Here is a 16,759-nt window from a genome sequence, read left to right on the forward strand (position 1 = left end):
CAAAGCATCAACAACATATCACTTTTTATAAACCAATAAAACAACTATCTATTAATTAATTTAAAAGAAAATGTACCATTGGTTGTCTATTTATTTTTATTTTTATTTTTTTGTAGAGACAGAGTCTCACTTTACCACCCTCGGTAGAGTGCCATGACATCACACTGCTCACAGCAACCTCCAGCTTTTGGGCTTGCGCGATTCTCTTGCCTCAGCCTCCCGAGCAGCTGGGCCTACAGGCGCCCGCCACAACGCCCAGCTATTTTTTGGTTGCAGTTTGGCCGAGGCCGGGTGTGAACCCGCTACCCTTGGTATGTGGGGCCGGCACCCTACTCACTGAGCCACAGGCGCCACCCTGGTTGTCTATTTAATTAACAAAAAAACTCTAGTGACAATATGAAAAATTAAAATAACTCACAATGTACAAATGTCTAAATTCCATGAGCCAACACAGGGGCTCAATGAATATGTGCTGTTTAAGAAGAATATAAAGTGTTGTAGAAGAAATCAGGCTGAAGAAATCACTTTTCACAGAAAAAGTATCATAAAAGACATGGCCCTTTGGCTGAGTTGTAAGAGTCTTAAGAATTAAAATGTTCTAGCTGGGTGCAGTAGCTTACACCTGTAATCCTAGCACTCTGGGAGGTCAAGACAGGTGGCTCACTTGAGCTCTCAAGTTCAAGACCAGCCTGAACAAGAGTAAGACCCCCATCTCTACTAAAAAGGAAAAACTGAAGCAAGAAGATAGCTTGAGCCCAAGAGTTAGAGATTGCTGTGAGCTATGGGTGACAAAGTGAGACTGTCACAAAAAAAAAAAAGAATTAGAATCTACTTTAATAACTCTTCAAAGCACTAAGAATTCTGGCCCTGCCTGGGCACAGTGCCTCACACCTGTAATCCTAGCACTCTGGGAGGCCAAGGTGGGTGGATTGCTTGAGTTCCAGTGAGATCAGCCTGAGCAACAGTGAGATCCTGTCTCTACTAAAAATAGAAAAACTAGCCATGTGTTGTGGCAGGCATCTGTAGTCCCAGCTATTCAGAAGGCTGAGGCAAGAGGATCTCTTGAGCCCAAGTATTTGGGGTTGCTGAGCTATGATGCCATGGTACGCTACTCAGGACAACAGAGTAAGACTCTGTCTCAAAAAAAAAAAAAAAAAAGAAAAGAAAAGAAAGAAAGAATGAAAAAGAAAAAGAAAAAACGGGCAGCACCTGTGGCTCAGTGAGTAGGGCACCGGCCCCATATACCAAGGGTGGCAGGTTCAAACCCAGCCCCGGCCAAACTGCAACAAAAAATAGCCAGGCGTTGTGGCGGGCGCCTGTAGTCCCAGCTACTGGGAGGCCACGGCAAGAGAATCGTCTAAGCCCAAGAGCTGGAGGTTGCTGTGAGCTGTGACGGTGCAGCACTCTAGGGAGGGCAATGGAGTGAAACTCTGTCTCTAAAAAAAAAAAAAAAAAAAAAAAAACAAAGAAAAGAAAAAGGAAAAACAAAAGAATGCTAACCCTTTGAAATGAACCTACAAAACAATACAAAGGGCTCTGAACTTGCAATCAAAAGACCTAAATGTATCCTGGCACTGTTCGTTATCAGCTGTGTTACCTCAAGAAAGTTATTTAACCTCTCTGATCTCAATTACATCATCTGTAAAATGCAGAATAATGCCAATTAATGACCTTACTGGATTGCCGTAAGAATTAAATGAGAGAAACCACTGAGAAAGTGTCTGATAAACTGAGATCGGTAGGAACACTTATCTCAGAATGAATATCCTTGGGATTAATATCTCTGCATTCCTATACCATGACAGAATAAGCTTAAGTAATTTTCAACTTTTAAACTACTGCTGAAATCAAATGCTATAATCCAATAAATCCAATAAATATACTTCAAACTCCATGCTCAATAAGTTTTACTTTTAAATATACATTGCTTATCCCCTTCTCTAGGCTTCTGCAGACTTCACACAAATTTTTAGTATGATTTTTTTTCATGTCCATCTCTTCGAATAGATTTTGAGTGCCTACAGGGCAGAGATCATGAGCAATTCACTTCTAATTTAGTGCCTTGTATTAAATGTTCATTGAGTCTATAAATGAAGCAACGGGCCTATGGTACTTTAACAAATGTCTGCATGATAGAAAGTTCATTCATTCACTGAACCAAAAATGTGCCTTCTATGTGCCTGTCACTATGCTGATTTGTACAGAAGCAGCAAAGAACAAACAGACATGATCCCTGCCCTCCTGAAGTTTTCTGTCTAGTGGGAAACACAGATACTAAACAAATACATATTACAAGTATACTAATAATTTTTTTAAAAATACAAATTGCTATTAGAGGGCAGCACCTGTGGCTCAAAGGAGTAGGGCACTGGCCCCATATGCCGGAGGTGGTGGGTTCACACCCAGCCCTGGCCAAAAAAAAAAAAAAAAAAAAAAACACCAAAAAAGAGCATGTGGTCACAGAAAATCTATAGTTGTCAGGCACTTCTGAGGCCACCAACTATACAATTTTAGTAAACAATTTCCCCCATCCCAATCCCCATGCTCCTTCACCTCAGGCAGCTAGTCTAGAACCCAGATACCTGATTGCTAGAGGCTAGTGCTCTTTTATTTTTATTTTTGGCCAGGGCTGGGTTTGAACCCGCCACCTCCACTATATGGGGCTGGTGCCCTACTCCTTTGAGCCACAGGCACCACCTGGCTAGTGTTCTTTTTACTTCTCCAATTCATAGATTTCTAAGTCCAACAGAAAAAGATCCTATATTATCAACCATTAAAGGGCACTGTTTATTGGGGGAGGGAAGAGCCCCACATTTGTAGTGGTAGATTATGCCTGCCCATCGATTCTCTGAAGGTATAAACCTGACATGCAGAAACAGTAAACATCTGTAAGTTGACCACCCAAAAGAATGCAACAAACGGGTCAACATAAGGACCTACTGTACTGACATTACATGTGGTGCACATCCAGTCTATGAAAATTAGGTCAACTTAAGGACGTGGTCAACTATAGAGGTTCTACGGTACTTTTGAATCTCCAGGGGATCAGGGGAAAACGATTCAGAACTAACTATTACACTGTACAACTTTGGCTTTGGCTCAGGAATACCAATTACTTTTTTGAAATACCTGATATGACCTTAAGTGCTTTTTGACATGAAGGCAGATACTATAGCTTTTCAATATAAGATAGGAAGTATATGCAATTCACGTTTGGATCAATTACAGAAGTAGGAGACTTGAAACCATTCCTTTCAGCACAGGTAACAACACAAAGGGAAATGCCTGCAAAAAACAAGAGAGGAGTAGCAGTTGATTTACTTATTGACTGTGTGCTTTGGGGGCAGGACCAAAGACTATCTGTTTTTCTACTGCATTCGTAGCACCTAACACAGTGTCCAAGTCTTGACACACAGTAGAATACACTTCACTAAAATACATTTGGTGAAAGCCTGAATGAATGAAGAAACTTCTTACATTTTTTGACAGGTTTTCTTTTTCTAACACTACTACATGACAGAACTTGGATCTGAGCCCCTGACTTTTCACCCTCCAGATATATCTATCCAAAGATACCAGAGAGTACTATACAGGCATGTCATAGAGTTGCACCCATTTTCCAGGGAAAGTATCCTATAACTAGCCAGCGCTAATCTCTTGTAACTGTATTTTCCAAATATAGTCACAATAACATCTCCCATCCCACGCATTCTTCCACAGTGTGATCTTGCCACAACTCCATTAAAAGGTATAGCCTATGGGGCGGCGCCTGTGGCTCAGTCGGTAAGGCGCCGGCCCCATATACCGAGGGTGATGGGTTCAAACCCAGCCCCGGCCAAACTGCAACCAAAAAAAAAAAAAGGTATAGCCTATGGGGCGGCGCCTGTGGCTCAGTGGGTAGGGCGCTGGCCCCATATACCAAGAGTGGCGGGTTCGAACACGGCCCTGGCCAAACTGCAACAACAAAAAATAGGTAGAGCCTAGTGAGGTGCCTACGGCTCAAAGGAGTAGGGCGCCGGCCCCATATACCAGAGGTGGTAGGTTCAAACCCAGCCCTGCCCCCCACCCCAAAAAAGGTAGAGCCTAATTCTCCTCCCCTTCAATCTGCATGGGTCTAGCCTTACGAATCACAACCACCAGGATGCAGCTTTTGCCTGGTTTTCTTAGAATGCTCCCTAGCATTTATAAAAAAAAAAAATTAAGAAGCTCCTTCATTTAGGCTTTTAACACATATTTGTTATGAGTTTGTGCTATGTGTCAGGCTTCAGACACTGTGAGTTAGACACTATGTGTCTTTGTATTAGACACTGAGAATGCAATGGTGCACCACTAAGCCATTGCCCCTGTCCTCACAGAGTTTACATTCTAGAGAAGGAAAGAGATGAAGGGCAGGTGGAGGACTAATATATCCCATAATTACAACTTGTAAAAGATGCCCACAAGGATGGAAAGTGAATTGCTGAAGGATGACAAGCCAAAAAAAGGATATTCCAAGGGAGCAACATTTAAACAACCAATAATGGAGGAGGAGTTATAGACATATTAGAGAGAGGAACAGGCACACATTTTTGGCAAAAGAATAGCATGGGCAAAGGGACTGAGGCACAAACGACCTTGACATGCCCTTGAGTAACTGAGAGATGATGAGTGTGGCTGGAACACAATGAACAAGGGGGAAGAGCAACACAAGGACTGTAGCATATATTTTTGAGTCAATACAATTGTGTTAATCATAGATCAGTAAGTGTAGAATATCATATAAACCTATTAAAATTATAATTTAAATATTATTTTGAAGCCAACTTTATATACCTTCAGATAGAAAACAAAATAATACAAGTGATAAATGCTGGTACTGAATACTATATAACTAGATGTAGTCACACAGAAAGCATCTTACACAAAAGTGGGATTGTTTCCAAGACAAAGGAACATATAGTTTGAGGGCTTTCGTGTAATTAGCTTCTTTAAAATTTCAGTATGCAGAAAGACAGAACTAACTTTCTCATTGCCTCATTAATGGTACATTTCATAAATCATACCTGATTTGACCTAGTGTTTTAGAAGTAATCTCAAAATGTTTCACTGAAATCAAATCTTTAAATGAAAAGAATGATCAAGTTTGTTACCAAAAGATACAAGGGGGAAGAGCAACACAAGGAAAATGAAACTAAAATTATACAGTCTAAAATGAAACGTAGCCCCTTTATAAATTCAAAACATTAAAGTGCCTCCCTACATACCTGCCCAGTGGCTCTGTCCTCTCTTACCAGGTATCAGACCCTTAATAAAAAAGAATGATGAGGTTATATATTATTTCATACCACTGCCAATCATCTGTCCAATGACTCAAAAATAACTGAAATAACCAGATGGGAAAAAACATTACTGGTAATGGTTTTCAGGAAACTATCTCAAAGGGCCTGGGACCTCCCAACACACTATTCTTATAACAAGGTCCTTTGGCCTAGAACTATGGACCAGTACCAGTCTGTGGCCTGTTAGGAACTGGGAAACACAGCATCACTGCCTGAGCTCTTCCTCCTATCCCATCCCTCCAACTCCCCCCATCCCACTCCTGATCCATGGAAAAGCTGTCTTCCATGAAACCGGCCCTTGGTGCCAAAAAGATTCCAGTCTATGGCCTATTAGGAACCTGGTCACACAGCAGGAGGTGAGCAGCCAGTGAGCAAAGCAAAGCTTCACCTGTATTTACAGCGCTCCCCATGGCTGACATCACCACCGGAACTCCACTTACTGTTCTATCCCACCAACACACCCCCAGCACTACCCACTTCTCCCACCTCTCCTACCTTCATGGAAAAATTATCCTCCATGAAACAATTTGATCTCTGGTGCCAAAAGTTGGGGACCACTGGTCTAGAAGACTATCTAGAAGACTATCTCTCTAGAAGAGATAGTCTAGAAGACTATCTCTCTAGAAGAGATAGTCTAGAAGACTATCTCTTACTAAGTACATTAGTTAAAACTAGTAGGTTCTAAGTTATAAGTGAGCTGATAAAACTATATTATAGTACAGTAGTTTCAGGAAAAATATGTGCTATCATTTTAGTTGACTTTAGTCTTATAATTTTGTAAGGATTGGTAGATTGTTCTACATATGAAACCTAGCCTCTGAATGTTAGTTACTCTTAATAAGAGCCACAATCATATCTAATTAGCCCCATAAAGGAGCCCTTTGGCCCCCTTCCCACGGAAGTCTGAATAACAGGACATATGCATTCATACTATAGTATTGTTTACATTGTTGTTGCGACACTTCTAGAACCCTCTGAAGAAACCGTTCCTCAGGAACAAGAGAGCTGAGACACAACTTATCTCTATCCCTCCTCTTATCATGGGCACCTGCCCCCCTCATCCATTCCACTGAGCTCAAGGGTAGCAGGCAATAAAAAATACAACTCTGGGGTGGCGCCTGTGGCTCAGTGAGTAGGGCGCCAGCCCCATATACTGAGGGTGGCAGATTCAAACCCGGCCCCGGGCAAACTGCAACAAAAAAAATAGCCAGGTGTTGTGGCAGGCGCCTGTAGTCCCAGTTACTAGTGAGGCTGAGGCAAAAGAATCGCCTAAGCCCAGGAGTTGGAGGTTGCTGTGAGCTGTGTGATGCCATGGCACTCTACCAAGGATGATAAAGTGAGACTCTGTCTCTACAAAAAAAATAAAAAATAAAAAAATAGAACTCCGTTCTTGTTTCACTTGCATCTGATATGATATGTGCTCTAGTGGAGACAGCGGGGCCAGGAGGGGGTGGTATGGTTAGTTGCTCTTAATTTCATCTTTTTTTTTCTTTTTCCTTTTCTTAATTTCATCTTTAGAGCCAGGAAATTAGGCTTTACCTGGATGAAACAAACACCACAGAGTATCCTCACTAGTAAGCAAAGAAAACCTATGGAGTGTGCAGCTAATGCCCATGGACAAGAATGCCTCAAAGGTAGTAACAGCGCAGAACAACTAAGTGTCTGACGTAAACCTCTAGGATACTGACTCATCCTGAGGCTTTCACTCTGGGCTTGAAGCTTACAGTTGGCACATGAGGGCAAAGAATGATGCTCCTGCACTAAACAATGGGATTTCTTGCTGAGAAAAAAATTGTCGTACATGATGAATACTTTACAGTAGTGACCCAAAGGACTTATAGGGCAAAAGAAATTTGGTAGCAATAAAGTTCAATAAAGGTATCAAGGAGAGAATTACAAACTACAACTTAGAGAAGAAGGGATCCTACTTGGCTAAAAGGGTAAAACAACAAAATAGTGGAGTATAGCTTGCTTTCTCTGACTTCAAGCTCAGGCTGTGGCTTCTCCCCCTTATCACAGGGCATTCTGTCAGAGGCCAACAACTGATTTTTAAATTGAAACAAGTATGAATCCATGCAATTCCTATAAAACAGCCATCCCTAGTCCATTGAAACAAAATGGACATGGCTGCAGAGCTGGCATTTCAGAAAGCAATTTTATGGTAATTTATTCCCCCAGTGGGAATGGAACTGTGGTCATCAGGATTTTTATTTGCTATGTTAGGTGCTTCGCAGGGTCCTAAATGCAGAGGCTATAAGAGCCAATATAAAAAGTATTGTGAGGTTACTGCTGAGGCCACAGGTTTTCACACATACAAACATCATCAAAAAATACTCTAAAACAGGTTGCAGCAAGAAGGGCTTGGGTGAGAGACAGTCAGACCTGGAATCTCAGCTTCTCTAGTTACTCATTCAAAAACCTTTACCCCCCGGAGCAAGACGGCGGCCGAGTAACAGCTTCCCTGCATCTGGGCAAGGTGAACCTGGGGAGATAAGACTCCAGGCATCTCTGGCTGGTGAGATCTGCCTATAATCATCCCTTTGAGGATACAGCGAGTCAGCAAGAAATTTCTGGACCCAAAGAGGAGGACAAAAACAGTGCAAAACTGGCAAGTGGTTGCGTGTGTTCGATCAACCTAATCCCGCCGGCAACTGTAAGTACAAGCAGCAGTGAGAATGCAAACCGGAAAGGCCTTACCTATGAACTGTTCCGGTGTTCTTGGACTTGGCACTCAGTTGAACTACCTTGGAGAGAGCTTGAGCAGGAGTGCGGAAAACTTTGGGCATTGTCTAGGGCCATACTGAGCCGCTGAGCTGGGCTGCAGGGAGACATTATGAGAGAACTGCCCCGGCAAGGTCCACCCTCAGGGTCCTAGAGCAAGGATCATGCATGAGCTAGTAACCTAGTGACTGAGCAGCCTAAAGGTGGGGACTGAGCTGCCTTACAGCCTTACCCATAGGGGCAGAGTGAGACTGGTTTTGGCACATTGGAGCCTGGGGCTGTTGCCCTGGGTAGAGTGCCGTGTAGTGACAATTCATAGCAACCTCAAACTCCTGGGCTTGGCACTGCCCAGACCTCGATAAGAGCTGCGCTGTGACCCCCGACCTCTGACCCGCTCCCTCCGGGCTTCCGCATGCCCTGACCAAAAACTGCCAGAGCCGCACAACCCCGCGTCTTCCCTCCTTTATCCTCCCTGCCTCCACACTGGCCTGCTCGTCTCGCCAGGGATACTGGTAGCCGCGTGCCCTCTGAAGCCCTCCCTGACTCTGCGCAGAGCCCTTCTCCTGGCCAGAGACTGTTGGAGCCTTGGGCTCTCTGTGCCAAAGTCACTGGGTGCCAGGCACTCCCAGAACTGTGCGCACCACCTCCCACCCTATTGCTGGATCCGGATGTGTCACACGCCGGAGCTGCTTCCACAACCAGAACTCCCTAGCTGGAGCAGCCCCAGAGGAACTACACAGGGTCATTCCCTACAAAGATAGAGCAAAAATAGAGTGATCCCGCTGGGGTCTAATCTTGGAGAGACACCTCCCCAACTCTGAGGACGGCCAGAGGCAATGGTGAAAAACAATCATGAGGTGAAATCAATAGAAAAACTCTGGCAATATGAATAATCAAAGTAGATCAACTCCCCCAAGGATTAATGGGGCAGACACAGCACAGGATCCCATGCACAAACAAATAGCTGAGATGTGAGAAATCGAATTCAGAATCTGGATAGCAAATAAGATCGAATTAGAATTCCAAGCAGTAACCCAAAAGATATCTCAGGAATTCAACGAATTCAAAGACCAAATGACCAAAGATTTCGACACATTCAGACAAGAAGTTGCAGCCCTCAAAGATCTGAGAAACACAGTAGAATCCTTCAGTAACAGAATGGAACAAACGGAAGAAAGGATTTCTGACATTGAAGACAAAGCTTTTGAACGCTCCCAAACCCTCAAAGAAGAAGAGAAATGGAGGGCAAAAACAGATCACTCTCTTCAGAGAGCTCTTGGATAATTTGAAGAAAACCAATATTCGTCTTATAGGGATCCCGGAAAGTGACGAAGTGGCTTCACAAGGCACAGAGTCTCTTCTCCATGAGATTATGAAGGAGAACTTTCCAGACATGCCAAGAGATTCCGAAATTCAGATAGCAGACAGTTTCAGAACTCCAGCACGACTCAACCCAAATAAGACATCCCCCAGACATATCATAATCAATTTCACTAAAGTTAATATGAAGGAGAAAATTCTGAAAGCTGCCAGACAAAAGAAAACCATTACCTACAAGGGGAAGAATATCAGAATAACTGCAGATCTCTCTGCTGAAACCTTTCAAGCTAGAAGAGGATGGTCATCGACTTTTAATCTCCTAAAACAAAATAACTTTCAACCCAGGATCCTGTACCCAGCTAAACTGACTTTCATTTATGACGAAGAAATTAAATACTTCAATGACATTCACATGTTGAAGAAATTGGCCATAACTAAACCAGCTCTCCAGGATATTCTCAGACCTATCCTCCATAAAGACCAGCATAATCCTCCACCACAAAAGTAAACCCACCCAGAAAATTTTCATCAAATTTCAACTTCCACAGTCGCAAATTCTCAATTAACGTGAATGGTTTAAACTGTCCTCTAAAGAGGCACAGGTTGGCTGACTGGATACAAAAACTCAAGCCAGATATCTGCTGCATACAAGAATCACACCTTACATTAAAAGATAAATATAGACGCAAGGTGAAGGGATGGTCATCTATATTCCAAGCAAATGGAAAGCAGAAAAAGGCAGGCATTGCAATCCTGTTCGCAGACGCAATAGGCTTTAAACCAAACAAAATAAGGAAGGATAAGGATGGACACTTCATATTTGTTAAAGGTAATACTCAATATGATGACATCTCAATTATTAATATTTATGCACCCAACCAGAACACACCTCAATTTATAAGAGAAACTCTAACAGACGTGAACAACTCGATTTCCTCCAGTTCCATAGTAGTTGGAGATTTTAACACCCCTTTAGCAGTGCTGGATAGATCCTCCAAAAAGAAGCTAAGCAAAGAATGTTTAGATTTAAACTCAACCATTCAACATCTGGACTCAACAGACATCTACAGAACATTTCATCCCAACAAAACTGAATACACATTCTTCTCATCAGCCCATGGAACATACTCCAAAATCAACCACATCCTAGGCCACAAATCTAACCTCAGCAAATTTAAAAAAATAGAAATTATTCCTTGCATATTCTCAGACCAATATGGAATAAAAGTTGAACTCAATAACAACAGGAAACTGTATACCCATACAAAAACATGGAAGCTAAACAACCTTATGCTGAAGGATAGATGGGTTATAGACGAGATTAAGAAGGAAATCACCAAATTTTTGGAATAAAACAACAATCAAGACACGAATTACCAGAACCTCTGGGATACAGCAAAGGCACTCCTAAGAGGGAAATTTATAGCACTGCAAGCCTTCCTCAAGAAAACGGAAAGAGAGGAAGTTAATAACTTAATGGGACATCTCAAGCAACTGGAGAAGGAAGAACACTCCAACCCAAACCCAGCAGAAGAAAAGAAATAACCAAAATCAGAGCAGAACTAAACGAAATTGAAAACAAAAGAATTGGGGGGTGGGGCCTTGGTGTGTGTCACACTTTATGGGGGCAAGACATGATTGCAAGAGGGACTTTACCTAACAATTGCAATCAGTGTAACTTGGCTTATTGTACCCTCAATGAAACCCCAACAATAAAAAAAAAGGAAGAAAACAAAAGAATTATACAACAGATCAATAAATCCAAAAGTCAGATTTTTGAAAAGATCAATAAAATAGATAAACCTTTGGCCAACCTAACCAGGAAAAAAAGAGTAAAATCTCTAATTTCATCAATCAGAAATGGTAACGATGAAATAACAACAGACCCCTCAGAAATTCAAAAAATCCTTAACGAATACTACAAGAAACTCTACTCTCAGAAATATGAAAATCTGAAAGAAATCGACCAATACCTGGAAGTACGCCACCTACCAAGACTTAGCCAGAACGAAGTGGAAATGTTTTTGTTTTTTTTTTATTCTTTGAAGTGGAAATGTTGAACAGGCCTGTATCAAGTTCTGAAATAGCATCAACTATACAAAATTTCCCTAAAAAGAAAAGCCCAGGACCAGATGGCTTTACGTCAGAATTCTACCAAACCTTTAAAGAAGAACTAGTACCTATACTACTAAACCTTTTCCAAAATATAGAAAAAGAAGGAATATTACCCAACACATTCTACAAAGCAAACATCACCTTGATCCCCAAACCAGGGACAGACCCAACAAGAAAAGAAAATTATAGACCAATATCACCAATGAATATTAATGCTAAAATACTCAGTAAGATCCTAACAAACAGAATCCAACAACACATCAAAAAAATTATACACCATGACCAAGTGTATAAATGTTATTCAGCACATAAAAAAACTAAAAAATAAGGACCATATGATTCTTTCAATTGATGCAGAAAAAGCTTTTGATAATATCCAGCATCCCTTCAAGATCAGAACACTTAAGAAAATTGGTATAGAAGGGGCATTTCTTAAACTAATAGAGGCCATCTACAGCAAACCCACAGCCAATATCGTATTGAATACAGTTAAATTGAAATCATTTCCACTTAAATCAGGAACCAGGCAAGGTTGCCCATTGTCTCTATTGCTCTTTAACATTGTAATGGAAATTTTAGCCATTGCAATTAGGGAAGAAAAGGCGATCAAGGGTATCCACATAGGGTCAGAAGAAATTAAACTTTCACTCTTGGCAGATGATATGATCATATATCTGGAAAACACCAAGGATTCCACTACAAAACTTTTAGAAGTGATCAAGGAATACAGCAATGTCCTAGGCTACAAAATCAACACCCATAAATCTGTAGCCTTTATATATACCAACAATAGTCGAGCTGAGAAAACAGTCAAGGACTCTATTCCTTTCACAGTAGTGCCAAAGAAGATGAAATATTTGGGAGTATACCTAACAAAGGATGTGAAAGATCTCTACAAAGAGAACTATGAAACTTTAAGAAAAGAAATAGCTGAAGATGTTAACAAATGGAAAAACATATCATGCTCATGGCTGGGAAGAATCAACATTGCTAAAATGTCTATACTACCCAAAGCAATATATAATTTTAATGCAATTCCTATTAAAGCTTCATTGTCATATTTTAAAGATCTTGAAAAAATAATACTTCGTTTTATATGGAATCAGAAAAAACCTGAAATAGCCAAAACATTACTCAGCAATAAAAACAAAGCAGGAGGAATCAAGCCACCAGACCTGAGACTGTACTATAAATCGATAGTGATCAAAACAGCATGGTACTGGCACAAATACAGAGAAGTAGATGTCTGGAACAGAATAGAGACCCAAGAGATGAATCAAGCTACTTACCGTTATTTGATCTTGCACAAGCCAATTAAAAACATTCAGTGGGGAAAATATTCCCTATTTAACAAATGGTGCTGGGTAAACTGGCTGGCAACCTGTAGAAGATTGAAACTGGACCCACACCTTTCACCATTAACTAAGATAGACTCTCACTGGATTAAAGATTTAAACTTAAGACATGAAACTATAAAAATACTTAAAGAAAGTACAGGGAAAACTCTTGAAGGAATCGGCCTGGGTGAATATTTTACGAGGAGGACTCCCCAGGCAATTGAAGCAGTATCAAAAATACACTACTGGGACCTGATCAAACTAAAAAGCTTCTGCACAACCAAGAACATACTAAGTAAAGGAAGTAGCCAGCCCTCAGAATGGGAGAAAATATTTGCAGGTTATACCTCCGATAAAAGTCTAATAACCAGAATCCACAGAGAACTCAAACGTATTAGCAAGAAAAGAACATGTGACCCCATCTCAGGGTGGGTAAGGGACTTGAAGAAAAACTTCTGTAAAGAAGACAGATGCATGATCTACAAACACATGAAAAAAAGCTCATCATCCTTAATCATCAGAGAAATGCAAACCAAAACTACTTGGAGATATCACCTAACCCTAGTAAGAGTAGCCCACATAACAAAATCCCAAAACCAGAGATGTTGGCGTGGATGTGGAGAAAAGGGCACACTTCTACACTGCTGGTGGGAATGCACACTAATACATTCCTTCTGGAAGGATGTTTGGAGAATACTTAGAGACCTAAAAACAGACCTGCCATTCGATCCTATAATTCCTTTACTAGGTTGATACCCAGAAGACCAAAAATCACAATATAACAAAGACATCTGTACCAGAATGTTTATTGCAGCCTAATTCATAATTGCTAAGTCATGAAAGAAGCCCAAGTGCCCATCAACCCACGAATGGATTAATAAATTGTGGTATATGTACACCATGGAATATTATGCAGCCTTAAAGAAAGATGGAGACTTTACCTCTTTCATGTTTACATGGATGGAGTGGGAACATATTCTTTTTAACAAAGTATCTCGGGAATGGAAGAAAAAGTATCCAATGTACTCAGCTCTACTATGAAGCTAAATTACAGCTTTCACATGAAGGCTATAACCCAACTATAGCACAAGATTATGGGGAAAGGGCCAAGGAAGGGGAAGGGAGGGGGGAGGTTATGGTGGAGGGAGCATAATGGATGGGGCCACACCTACAGTGCATCTTAGAATGGGTACCGGTGAAACTTACTAAATGCAGAATACAAATGCCTACATACAGTAACTAAGACATTGCCATGAAGGCTACGTTGAACGGTTTGATGAGAATATTTCAGATTGTATATGAAACCAGCACATTGTACCCCTTGATTGCACTAATGTACACAGCTATGATTTAACAATAAAAATAAATTAATTAATAAAAAAAAAAACTTCACCCCCGCCCCATTATTTCCACATGTGCTTTGGGGGAGGAGAATATTATTATTTGTAATTTAATCTCTCTTCTTTTTTTTTTTTTTTAGAGACAGGGTCTTGCTATGTTGCCCCAGGCTACACTTATAAACTCCTAGGCCAAAGCTATCTTCCCACCTCAGCTTCCTAAGTAGTTGATACAGGTGTGTGCCACCACATCTGGCTAAGTTTTATTTTTAACCGAAGTTAATAGACAGTTTTACAAGTCAAACCCAATTCTGTAAGACTTGTAACAAAAAAGCAGCAATCCCCTACCTTATCCCTGATTTCTTTTTTCCAAAAGTGATCACTTTCAACTTTGATCTCTTTCTCCTAGTATTTATTTATTTCCAAAAAACATACTTATTATGGCATTTTTTTTTTTTTTAAAGAGACAGGGTCTCACTTTGTCACCCTTGGTAGAGTGCTGTGGCATCACACAGCTCACAGCAACCTCCAACTCCTGAGCTTATGCGATTCTCTTGCCTCAGCCTCCCGAGTAGCTAGGACTATAGGCTATTCTGGCACTTTTTAATTTTGTTAATTTTAGTTGCTTTTCATTGTCTTTCTGTAATGAGGATTTACCCTTTTATACCTGCAAAATCACACAACATACAGCCATATAAAAGTACACACACCACCCTTCCATCAACATAATTAGATCACAATTTTTAGCTAAATTAATATTAGGGTACATCCATATCATGGTCCTAGAATACAGTGTAATCATTTGGGGATTTCTACTCACTTTTCTCTGCTATGTTGGATTCTCCTGTTTCCTGGATTCCATGCCTTCCTTTTTTTTTTTTTGTTAGAGACAAGAGTCTCACTTTGTCACCCTTGGTAGAATGCTGTGGTATCACAGCTCACAACAAACTCCAACTTCTGGGCTTAGGTGACTCTCTTGCCTCAGCCTCCCAAGCAGCTGGGACCACAGGCACCCGCCACAACTCCCGGCTATTTTTTTGTTGCAGTTTGGCCAGGGCTGGGTCACCCACCACCCTCGGTATATGGGGCCAGCACCCTACTCACTGAACCACAGGCGCCGCCCATGCCTTCCTTTTTCTTTTCTACCTCATTTTAGCAGATGAAACCACCAAGTTTTCTGAGATAGCATACGTAGGAGATAACTCTTTTGACATACTACATATCTTTTTTTCTCCAGTCTCATATTTGATAGTTTTAACTAGGTATAGAATTATTGCTTGGAAATAACTTCCTCTCAGAAAATAAGGCCAATTCCTCCACATTCTTCTAACTTCCAATATTGCTTTTGGGAAGTATAATGCTTTTGTAACTGACTTCGTAATTCTCTCTGGAAGCTTTTATGATATTTTTATTCTACTTAGTGTTCTAAAGTTTTAGGGTGATGCATTTCTTTTTTTTTCATTCAGAATACCCGGCATTGATAGGGTTTTTGATCTAAATCCCCATCTACTTAAGCACTAGGAAATGACATTATTTCTTTGATGATTTCCTTCATTCCACAACCTAACATCTGACTGTTAAGAGATCCAAAAACCTGAGAGAAGGAAATCATCTAAAAATAATTAATCTTCTTACATTTAAATAATTCTTAAATTTAAATAAATCTTAAATTAATCCTTTAATTTGTTTCTTCTCTCTCCTACTTTCTACTTCCTTGTTCTCATTCTTTTTTTAGCTATGGGCATTTTCTTTATAGTACCATTCTACTTTATTTCTTGTTCTATGGCTGTTCCTTTTTTCTCAACAGGATCTTCTTGTTTCACCGAGGCAGTATCTTCTCTCTTTTTTTTTTTTTCCCGCAAATTTTCTTTTGCTCCCTAAGTTGTTTCTCTTATGCTTACATATTCTCCCTCCCTCACTCTTTCCCCTTCTCTCTCTATTCACTCTCTTTTGGGGGTGGGGGCTCCTTTTGTCTGCTTTAGTTTCATTTATTAGTGTTAGAGGTTTTCTCAAGTATCAGGTAATCTTTGCCTATTCTTTCACACTTAAGAGTAAAGCACAGACATAGGGTATCAGCAGTAAGGCATTTTAACTGCTAGACTTCACTGAAGCAAGAGAAAATGTCATGGCAATTTTTTCTTTTTAATTGGAAGAGGTCTCAAATCTCTGTGAGGCAGTTTTTCAGAGAGAATTCTTTCAATCTCCTACCTGAGGAGAATAAGCCTGCCTATATCTGGGAGCTAAGAATAGGAAGGAGACCTTCACTTAACCCCTGATTTTACAGTATCTCTCTAAATGAATGTTCTCAGTGAAGTCTGGTGTCCTAAAGTCTAGGGCCTCCCTGATTTTATTTCTCCAGAGAACAGACCTCCAATGTTCTGCTGAAATAGAGAAAGGATCTAGGAGTTTTATTGTTTCTTATATAAGCTTTGAGCTAATCCTGTTTCAGCTCCACCTCTCATCCTAACATTCAAGATATCAAGAATCTTCAATAGCTATTTCTAGAATCTGTACCACAAAATGCCTTCACATTTGCATCCCTCTGCAGCCTCAGTTTCTGCTGTCTATAATCTGTTAAATCATTCACTATTTGTGCCTCTTTTCCCTATTC

At 40.6% G+C, this 16,759-nt stretch overlaps 1 protein-coding gene across 3 annotated transcripts in view; it reads right to left on the reverse strand.

Annotated features, from left to right (window-relative positions):
- FAM168A (family with sequence similarity 168 member A) overlaps positions 1–16,759 on the reverse strand; it is a 221,834-nt gene that overhangs the window by 120,253 nt on the left and 84,822 nt on the right. The window contains exon 1 of one of the 3 annotated variants that reach the window (XM_053560545.1): positions 5,244–5,275. The exons of the other annotated variants lie outside the window; for them this stretch is intronic. The gene's annotated coding sequence lies outside the window, so the exon portion shown is untranslated. Of the gene's footprint in view, positions 1–5,243; positions 5,276–16,759 lie in introns of those variants that run through there. 3 annotated transcript variants of the gene reach the window in all.

The sequence above is a fragment of the Nycticebus coucang genome, chromosome 14 (genome assembly GCF_027406575.1).
Source record: "Nycticebus coucang isolate mNycCou1 chromosome 14, mNycCou1.pri, whole genome shotgun sequence".
Taxonomy (NCBI): Eukaryota; Metazoa; Chordata; class Mammalia; order Primates; family Lorisidae; genus Nycticebus; species Nycticebus coucang.